We start from the raw sequence: 11291 nt of genomic DNA, 5'->3' as shown, positions 1-11291 counted from the left end.
CAGGTGAAAGTCAGATTTGTACAAAAATACATAGATACAGTCAGTTACCATCTACCTATAAAGCCTGTATGATAGTAACAATTTCCCCTGTGGCTGTGATCACTAATAGTCACATCTAGTAGTATATAAACACTATACATGTAATGGTGATTGTTTAAACCTGTGACTGTGGGGGCTATTCTGTCACCAAGGTCCTGTGCTCTGGTGTAAATGATGGGCGGTGGATTTGGAAGGAAGGGGCCTATTGTCTTATCACCCTGGATAAGGGGCCAATGCTTCCGGATGATTCACTCCATCTTGTTATGTTTATTCTTAAATTGTAGTAAAATTTTTGTTTCTCTTAGAGTTTTACATTTCCCATCTGTTCTATAGAAGAAGGATGAGCTCTCCGATCACCACGTCTAAACCTTTACCATTCACAATGTGACTTTCTCTGAAGGAGCAGCTGTAACTGCACATCCTTATAGGAAGAGAGAAAATCCACTGGAAATGAACATTAAACAGATGAATTCCTTACCTGTTCCTCCCGGGGGTCGTCTGCTTTGTAGAATGTACCTGCAAAATGTAATCCATGGGGCGCACCAGGAGACGCCTCAGACATGACATCAATGACCATATTGTGATCATTAGGGAAGGTTTAGAGAAACAATTTCTCACTGCACTATAAAAAGTCCATAACTGCAGTCCCAAATCTTTCAGGATCCATGTTATATCAATTAGTGATAACAGAATGGGGGTGGGGGGGACAATTATATATCCAAGACGTCTACGGGGGAATCTCACATTATTTTATTGATTCGCTGTCACAAAAGGGTCTTGACACTGATTTAGGGATCTTTGGTTTTCTTTAAAGAAGACCTCTCACCCTTACAAAATGCACTAGGATCTGCTTAACAAAGTCAGCAACTTCTAGCGCTTCCCTTTTTTGAAAACCCTCCGATAAATCTAGAAGCCACTGCAGCGCCGTATCCTCAAAAAAACGAACTAAGCTCACAGTGGTCCGGCATATTCATGAGGGGGCGGTCCGAGGCGCTGCCTTTTCCCCGGACTTCTGCTCCCACGCCATAGGCTGGTGGTGACTGCCGGGCTTCATGCTGCAGTCACCGCCTTCACAGATCCCCTTATAAATCCGCCGGACCACTGTAAGCTCAGTCCGACGTTTTGAGGGTACGGTGCTACAGTGTGCGCTAACTTTATTGGAGGGTTTCAGTAAAGCTAGCAGTTTATCACTGCTAATAATGGGGTAGCGCTAGCAGCTCCTTACTTTAGGAAGCTGCTCCTAGTGCGATTTTTAAGGGTGACAGGTCCTCTTTTCTTATTATTTGCAACTTTCCATAATTATTACATGAGTCTTTATGTTACTTTATCATTATTTTTCTCAGTGTTTGTTGATCCCTGTAATTTTTACCATAATATTTGTATCATATTGTATTTTATTATTCTTTACACAAATGTTATCATTCAGAAAAATCTTTAGTACATTCTGATACACTGAACTACTGATAATTTCTTACTAACATTTAGTAATACTGATCTAATATTGTATGTCAGAATAAATGTCATTATTGTTTGCCAATATTGTATAACATTTCTAGTATAACCCAATAGAACAGATTACTGCCGAAAATGTGTCTATTTTATCATTATAATCCTGCTACCATCTGGATTGGCCAATCCTGAGCTCTGCCTAATCATAGTTCTTGCTGCTGTTATTGAAATATCTACAACAAGGATTAGGGTCATAGGAAGCCATTAATCACAAGAGCGGCTAATTTGGAGACTGTCTGCCCAACACCATAGACCACTTTGCCCTTAAAGGGGCACCCACCAAGTGTGGGCGAATCACTGCCTATAGGTTCAGGTCCAGCTCTGGCTCCCCAGGTTTCTACTCCAACTGTTCAGAAGTTCCATGCTCTGCCATAGACTGTGTATTACTTTGTGCTGTATAATATAATATTTATATATATATATATATATATATATATATATATATATTACATAGCCCCCAGTAATATATATATACCCCCCTGTAATATATATTTATTACAGGGGGCTGTATATATAGTACTGGGGGCTGTATATATAGTACTGGGGGCTGTATATTTATTACTGGGGGGGGGGTGTATATATTTATTACAAGTAACATTTACTTTTTTGAAAACAATCGTGTGTTCACCAGAGCCCTCCACCACCCTTATTCCATCACTTCCCAATGTATCATCTCTAGGACCCTGCACATTTTCTTGGTTTGAGGATGCAAAGCGCAAGGATCTTTATGCTGTATATGTTTATGTGTACTGTATATTTTCATATGTATATGTTCATGTGTATAATGTGTATTTGTATCTGTGTATAGTGCATTCGCTTTAAATGTTCATGTGTATAATGTGTATGCAGTATGTTTTAATCAGGAAATTGTGTGTCAATAATTTATAGATGTGCATGTATATGGATATGTATATACCCTGCCAGCCCCTGTGCCCCAGTATATAGCGTGCCAGCCCCTTCCCCAGTATATAGCCTGCCAGCCCCTGTGCCCCAGTATATAGCATGCCAGCCCCTGTGCCCCAGTATATAGCCTGCCAACCGCTGTGCCCCAGTATACAGCCTGCCAGCCCCTGTGCCCCAGGATATAGCCTGCAAGCCCCTGTGCCCCAGTATATACCCTGCCAGCCCCTGACCCAGTACATAGCCAGCCAGCTCCGGCCCCAGTATATAGCCTGCCAGCCCCTGTGCCCCAGTATATAGCGTGCCAGCCACTGCCAACCCCAGTATATAGCCTGCCAGCCCCTGTGCTCCAGTATACAGCCTGCCAGCCCCCGTGCCCCAGTATATAGCCTGTCAGCCCCTGTGCCCCAGTATACAGCCTGTCAGCCCCTGTGTCCCAGAATACAGCCTGTCAGCCCCTGTGCCCCAGGATATAGCCTGTCAGCCCCTGTGCCCCAGTATATACCCTGCCAGCCCCTGTGCCCCAGTATATAGCATGCCAGCCCCTTCCCCAGTATATAGCCTGCACGCCCCTGTGCCCCAGTATATAGCATGCCAGCCCCTGTGCCCCAGTATATAGCCTGCCAACCGCTGTGCCCCAGTATACAGCCTGCCAGCCCCTGTGCCCCAGGATATAGCCTGCAAGCCCCTGTGCCCCAGTATATACCCTGCCAGCCCCTGACCCAGTACATAGCCAGCCAGCCCCGGCCCCAGTATATAGCCTGCCAGCCCCTGTGCCCCAGTATATAGCGTGCCAGCCACTGCCAACCCCAGTATATAGCCTGCCAGCCCCTGTGCTCCAGTATACAGCCTGCCAGCCCCCGTGCCCCAGTATATAGCCTGTCAGCCCCTGTGCCCCAGTATACAGCCTGTCAGCCCCTGTGTCCCAGAATACAGCCTGTCAGCCCCTGTGCCCCAGTATATAGCATGCCAGCCCCTTCCCCAGTATATAGCCTGCCAGCCCCTGTGCTCCAGTATATAGCCTGTCAGTCCCTGTGCCCCAGTATATGGCCTGTCAGCCCCTGTGCCCCAGCATACAGCCTGGCAGCCCCTGTGCCCCAGTATATAGCCTGCCAGCCCCTGTGCCCCAGTATACAGCCTGTCAGCCCCTGTGCCCCAGTATATAGCCTGCCAACCGCTGTGCCCCAGTATACAGCCTGCCAGCCCCTGTGCCCCAGTATATAGCCTGCCAGCCCCTGTGCCCCAGTATATAGCGTGCCAGCCACTGCCAACCCCAGTATATAGCCTGCCAGCCCCTGTGCTCCAGTATACAGCCTGCCAGCCCCCGTGCCCCAGTATATAGCCTGTCAGCCCCTGTGCCCCAGTATACAGCCTGTCAGCTTCTGTGTCCCAGAATACAGCCTGTCAGCCCCTGTGCCCCAGGATACAGCCTGTCAGCCCCTGTGCCCCAGTATATACCCTGTCAGCCCCTGTGCCCCAGTATATAGCATGCCAGCCCCTTCCCCAGTATATATCCTGCCAGCCCCTGTGCCCCAGTATATAGCCTGTCAGTCCCTGTGCCCCAGTATATGGCCTGTCAGTCCCTGTGCCCCAGTATACAGCCTGCCAGCCCCTGTGCTCCAGTATACAGCCTGCCAGCCCCCGTGCCCCAGTATATAGCCTGTCAGCCCCTGTGCCCCAGCATACAGCCTGTCAGCCCCTGTGCCCCACTATATAGCCTGCCAGCCCCTGTGCCCCAGTATACAGCCTGTCAGCCCCTGTGCCCCAGTATATAGCCTGCCAGCCCCTGACCCAGTACATAGCCAGCACCTGCCCCAGTATATACCCTGCCAGCCCCTGACCCAGTACATAGCCAGCCCCTGACCCAGTATATAGCCTGCCAGCCCCTGTGCCCTAGTATATAGCATGCCAGCCCCTGCCCTAGTATAAAGCCTGCCAGCCCCTGTGCCCCAGTATATAGCCTGCCAGCCCCTGTGCCCCAGTATATAGCCTGCCAGTCGCTGTGCCCCGGTATACAGCCTGCCAGCCCCTGTGCCCCAGGATATAGCCTGCAAGCCCCTGTGCCCCAGTATATACCCTGCCAGCCCCTGACCCAGTACATAGCCAGCCAGCCCCGGCCCCAGTATATAGCCTGCCAGCCCCTGTGTCCCAGTATATAGCGTGCCAGCCCCTGCCCCCCCCCCCAGTATACAGCCTGTCAGCCCCTGTGCTCCAGTATACAGCCTGTCAGCCCCTGTGCCCCAGTATATAGCCTGCCAGCCCCTGTGCCCAAGGATATAGCCTGCCAGCCCCTGTGCCCCAGTATATACCCTGCCAGCCCCTGTGCCCCAGTATATAGCGTGCCAGCCCCTGCCCCAGTATATAGCCTGTCAGCCCCTGTGCCCCAGTATATGGCCTGTCAGCCCCTGTGCCCCAGTATATGGCCTGTCAGCCCCTGTGCTCCAGTATATGGCCTGTCAGCCCCTGTGTCCCAGTATATAGCCTGCCAGACCCTGTGCTCCAGTATATAGCCTGTCAGCCCCTGTGCCCCAGTATATGGCCTGTCAGCCCCTGTGCCCCTGTATATAGCCTGTCAGCCCCTGTGCTCCAGTATATAGCCTGTCAGCCCCTGTGCCCCAGTATATGGCCTGTCAGCCCTTGTGCCCCAGTATATGGCCTGTCAGCCCCTGTGACCCAGTATACAGCCTGTCAGCCCCTGTGCCCCAGTATATAGTCTGCCAGCCCCTGTGCCCCAGTATATGGCCTGTCAGCCCCTGTGCCCCAGTATATAGCCTGTCAGCCCCTGTGCTCCAGTATATAGCCTGTCAGCCCCTGTGCTCCAGTATATAGCCTGTCAGCCCCTGTGCTCCAGTATATAGCCTGTCAGCCCCTGTGCTCCAGTATATAGCCTGTCAGCCCCTGTGCTCCAGTATATAGCCTGTCAGCCCCTGTGCTCCAGTATATAGCCTGTCAGCCCCTGTGCTCCAGTATATAGCCTGTCAGCCCCTATGCCCCAGTATATGGCCTGTCAGCCCCTGTGCTCCAGTATATAGCCTGTCAGCCCCTGTGCCCCAGTATATGGCCTGTCAGCCCTTGTGCCCCAGTATATGGCCTGTCAGCCCCTGTGCCCCAGTATACAGCCTGTCAGCCTCTGTGCCCCAGTATATAGTCTGCCAGCCCCTGTGCCCTGGGTCATTTTTTTTTTTTACTCGAGTATATACTGTAATATAATATTTATATATATGTATGTAGTTTGACACAGAATGGGAAATTTAAAAAGAGTACTCAGTTTTAAAATTCCCCACTGCAGCACCCATCTCTACTAAGGGTGATTCTACACATGGCGTTTTGAACCTGTTTTTGGTCCGTTTTTAAGCAGTCCGTTAAAAAACGCATGCATTAAATAATGCATCAGTTTTTGACCAGTTTTAATTAAGACGATTGGTAAAACCTGTCAAAAACGGATGCATTTTCAAAAAACGCATGCGTTTTTAAAAAACGGATGCATTTTTAACGCATGCGTTTAACAGACTGCTTAAAAACGGACCCAAAACGGGTTCAAAACTAAGGGTGCAGCCACACATTCAGTTTTTCAGATGCAGCTTTTGAAGCCAAAAGCAGGCGTGGATGATAATGATTGAGGACTTAACATTGAGGCCGCGGTCACACGTACCGCTACACGCTGCTAGCGCACAGGGGGAGGTCCTCAGCCCGAACGCACATGCGTTTCCAGAGAAACGCATGCGATCGGCTTAACAATCGCATGCGTTTCCCTTGAAATGCATGTGCGTTCGGGCCGAGGACCTCCCCCTGTGCGCTAGCGTCACGTTATGACGGACGCTTAGCGGTACGTGCACAAGTTCAGTTTTTCAGTTGCAGTTTTTGATGCCAAAACCTGGAGTGGAGTGAAAATAAAGGAGGAGTAGCACCTCTCAGGGTGCGGTCACACACCGCGTTTAACGCATGCGTTTAAAAACACATTGCAACAGCTGAAGAGAGATTTGCCTAATTAAACAGCTGTTAATGCAAGTGTTAACATTGCATTAATGCATGTGTTTGTTAACACAATGTTAACACAAGAATTAACACAAGTGTTAATTAACATTTGTGTTTTGTAAACGCACGTGTTAACAGCTGTTTAATTAGGCAAATCTCTCTTCAGCTGTTGCAATGCGGTTTTAAACGCAATAGTTTAAAACGCGGCGTGTGACTGCACCCTGAGAGGTGCTACTCCTCCTTTATTTTCACTCCACTCCAGGTTTTGGCATCAAAAACTGCAACTGAAAAACTGAACTTGTGCACGGACCCTCAGGTGTATTCACACATGGCACTAAAGTTGCATTTACAAACGCAATGCTAGGACCCAGGTGCAGGTCTTCGCCAGATTGCATATGCGTTTTCAGTAGTTACCAATCACAGGCGTTTCCACAGAAATGCATATGCGATCGGGCTATAGCGCGCCCCCGTGCGCATTGATTCAGCTTCTAAACCAAAGCATAGCAGTGTGTGTGACCACATCCTTAGGGTGCTGTCACAAAGTACGTTCTTGGCCATGCGTTTTTGTATGTGTACCATGCATTTGGCTGGTTTGACCCTGTTTTATCTTAATTTCTAGGCAGCTGTGAAATGGATTGAAACCAGCCAAGCGCATGGTAAACATACAAAAACGCATGCGTTTTCAGTCCATCAAAAAACGGTCCAAAATATTTTATCTGTGTGTATGGGTGCAGCGCACTTTATATAAATTTGGAATATTATAGGTAAATGTGTAAGGTGGCCACTGACTGTATATAGATCTATGAGTAAGGGTACATTCACACTAACGTGTGCTCGCCCGGCCGTAGTGCGCTGCTCACCCCTCCACTCTCCATAGGAAGCAGCGCCGCACGGCCAATCCTACAGCCGGAGATAGAGCTTCTTCTATCATATCTGCAGTGACGGCAGAGTACAGTGACCATACGTTGTACTCCCCGTACCGCGCCATAAGCGTCTATGCCGATGTATATCATACGTCCTTACAATGTCTGAATGTGGCCTCTTACTGTTTATAGGTATGTATTTAAAGGAAACCTACCACCACGGATCTACGTATTAAAGTAGATCCGGTGGTAGGTGCCTCTCATGTATGTAAGGAGAGTCCTTTTAAGCCCTTTTCCTCTTTACCTTTTTTAATCTTTAATTGTGGTAATATGCTAATTTGCCAAAGAGGCTACTGGGACGTGGAGTAGCTGGAGCTGAGTCTATTCGGCGTGCTACTCCACGCCCCAGTAGCCTCCTTGATCCTCCTACCCCGATGTCTTCAGGCGCAGCTATGAGAAGCAGCACCACCTCATCCGCGAAACCGGTGTACTGCGCATGTGCAGAACGCAGGCCGCCGGCTGCGTGATCTCGGGTCCAAAGCCGGAGCTACTGTGCATACGCAGAACGGCGGCTTCACGGACAAGAGCGCGCAGCTCCTCGTAGCTGCGTGCTGAAGATATCTGGGTAGGAGGATCAAAGAGGCTACTGGGGTGTGGAGAAGCAACGCAGTGTAGCCTCAGCTCCGGCTACTCCACGCCCCAGTAGCCTATTTGGCAAATTAGCATATTACCACAAGGGGACTAAAGGATTAGCCCTTAAGATTGCTCTCCTTACATACATTAGAGGCACCTACCACCAGATCTACCTTAATAGGTAGATCCATGATGGTAGATTTCACTGTCTTTATATACATAAGTACAATGGGGCCACTATTTGTATATAGGTATATGTTTAACGGGGCCACAGATAGTATATAGCTATATATATACCTGTATATATGTATTTAGGATATATATATATATATATATATACAGGGTACCTGATATTGTTGTTGAATGGTGTTGGCACATACCATATACAGTCTTGCGGAGGGTCCCAAACCGGCCCCTCTGCTCATATGTTCACAAAATTGAAATATAAAAATGTCTGTAACTTTACGCTTACGATCTTCGCTCTTCTATGAACCAGCGCTCTCCTCATGCAGGAAGCAGGAAGACTTCATCCAGGAATAGGCTCACATTCAGACCTCCGGATACTGGCGCTTTTCTTCCCTCCAGCGATCACACGGACATGTATCAGTGTCCTCACCATAGTAGATAATACACACATAGCGCAGCCTGTACGGGGGAAAGCTTCTTTACTAGTCGTATAATCACATTTGGTACAAAGAACAGAACTTTTATATCCCCATCAATGTGACAGCCAGTCATCCACGCCCAGGCCTGGGTGACCCCACTATGGCTTCTCCCGGGGGCTGCGCTATTATCAGAATAACATTACATTGGGGAAACATTGTGTATAATAAGTCATTGGGATTGTCCTTCATACACTGCACTATGTACATATGGAGGCAGTGGGTTTAATATTTGTAATTTTTGTGGGGGGGGGGGTTGTTTATGTTAAGATTGAATAATTCATTCATGGGGGATTGTAAATATATTTTTACATTGGGGGATCATAACTTGGGACAATAAGTCAGGAAATCAGCAAAGATAAAATAATGTAAAACAAAGTGGGGAGATTTTAAAAAAAAATAGAGTTTTAGATGCACTTTTCTATTCCAAAATATCTGAGCACCTCTGGAGGGGTAAATGTACAGCGGATAGTCTTACCCTGCATCAGCCTCCTCCTCCAGCATTAGACATTACTACAACTAAGGCTTTTTATTACCTTACACTGACTTGTAGATAATGGGGCAAATTTACTTACCCGGCCCATTCGCGATCCAGCGGCGCGTTCTCTGCTCTGGATTCGGGTCCGGCCGGGATTTAAGAAGGTAGTTCCTCCGCCGTCCACCACCGCTGAAAGTCATCTCATCGCGCCGGAATGCACCACCTCGGACCAGGTGAAGGTAAGCGCACCCCAAGCGACACTTTTTCGGTTTTTAAATGCGGCGGTTTTTCCGAATACGTCGGGTTTTCGTTTGGCCACGCCCCCCGATTTCCGTCGCGCGCATGCCGGCGCCGATGCGCCACAATCCGATCGCGTGCGCCACAATCCCGGGGCAATTCAGGTACAATCGGCGCAAATCGGAAATATTCGGGTAACACGTCGGGAAAACGCGAATCGGGCCCTTAGTAAATGACCCCCAATGTTAGTAAACCTGCCCATCACCTACAACCTAGAGAGATATTTCTGCCTGATAATTGTAATAAATGCCCAGATAATCACAGCACAAACACATAGTATACATGCGGTTTCCCCCAGCGATGTGTGAACAAGGCCAAAAAGAGCAAATCCCATGCGCAGCAGGACTTCCATGGAGCCGTCTCCTCCCAGATGTCTCCTCTAGTAACACATTCTGCTTCTGTTCAGCTGTTGTGATGTCACAGCTCCGGCTCCTCGTGTCCCAATATTCCATCACGTGACTTATGTAGCCCTGGTATAAATGCAGCCCATAATCATTGTTACTAATATATATCCCAAGTTTTACATTAAAATAAAGCCTCTAATTTTGTAATTTCTTCTGTCACTCATACAGCCGCTGTCTAAAATTCATTTCCCTGATAACTTGATGTTTAATAAATAAAAAATCCCAATTATCGGCCTAAATAGAATTACACTTTTATGCTGATAATTTGGTTACATCTTGGTGTCAGGTGGATGAATAAATCTCACTACTAGATGGTGATTTGGGGCTTTCTACATTTATATAAGAAATGCAATAATACAACAGTTTGTAGTAAGATTTTAAGGTTCTTCTAGAGCAGGGGATTCATTTCCAATTTGGATTGGTTTTAGTGGTCCGGACTGATATACATAACTCAGTTCTACCCAATACCTACCCTGTTTCCCTGAAAATAAGGCCTAGTGCAATTTTTTTCACCCTTATTAATATAAGGCCTCCCCTGAAAATAAGACTTAGCGGCCGCTATTACTACGGCTCAGCACACGCCATACATTAGCATTAGTAGATCATTTAGATACTGCAAGCAGAATGGCGGCTTCACGGACGAGGGTGTGCAGCTCCTCGTAGCTCCGTGCTGAAGATATCTGGGTAGGAGGATCAAAGACGCCACTGGGGCGTGGAGTAGCAGCGCAGTGTAGTCTCAGCTCCGGCTACTCCACACCCCAGTAGCCTCTTTGGCAAATTAGCATATTACAACAATTAAAGATTAAAAAAGATAAAGGGGACTAAAGGATTATCCCTTAAAAGGGCTCTCCTCACATACATTAGAGGCACCTACCACCGGATCTACCTCAATAGGTAGATCCATGATGGTAGGTTTCCTTTAAGGAGGCTCTGACTGTCTACATGTATATACACTGTCTTTATATACATAAGTACAATGGGGACACTGAGTGTATATAGGTATATATGTAATGGGGTCACTAATTGTATATAGCTATATATATATACCTGTATATATGTATTTAGGATATATATATACAGGGTACCTGATACTGTTGCTGTATTGTGTTGGTACATACCTATATACAGTCTTGCGGAGAGTCCCAAACCGGTCCCTCTGCTCATATGTTCACAAAATTGAAATATAAAAATGTCTGTAACTTTATGCTTACGATCTTCGCTCTTCTATGAACCAGCGCTCTCCTCGTGTGGTAAAGCACGAAGACTTCATCCAGGAATAGGCTCACATTCAGACCTCCGGATACTGGCGCTTTTCTTCCCTCCAGCATCCACACGGACAAGTATCAGTGTCCTCACTATAGGAGATAATACACACATAGCGTAGCCTGTGTATCATCCACGCCCGGCTTTGGGTTACCCCAATATGGCTTCTCCCGGGGGCCGCGCTATTATCAGAATAACATTACATTGGGGAAAACATTATTTATAATAAGTCATTGGGATCGTCCTTCATACACTGCACTATGTACAT

General features: G+C 47.6%; 1 long non-coding RNA gene across 2 annotated transcripts in view; it reads right to left on the bottom strand.

The window, feature by feature from the left end:
* Positions 1 to 11291, bottom strand: part of LOC140075058 (uncharacterized) — a 183296-nt gene that overhangs the window by 42364 nt on the left and 129641 nt on the right. The window lies entirely within an intron of this gene.

The sequence above is a fragment of the Engystomops pustulosus genome, chromosome 8, assembly GCF_040894005.1.
Source record: "Engystomops pustulosus chromosome 8, aEngPut4.maternal, whole genome shotgun sequence".
NCBI lineage: Eukaryota > Metazoa > Chordata > Amphibia > Anura > Leptodactylidae > Engystomops > Engystomops pustulosus.
This window is presented reverse-complemented; position numbering and strand designations above follow the sequence as displayed.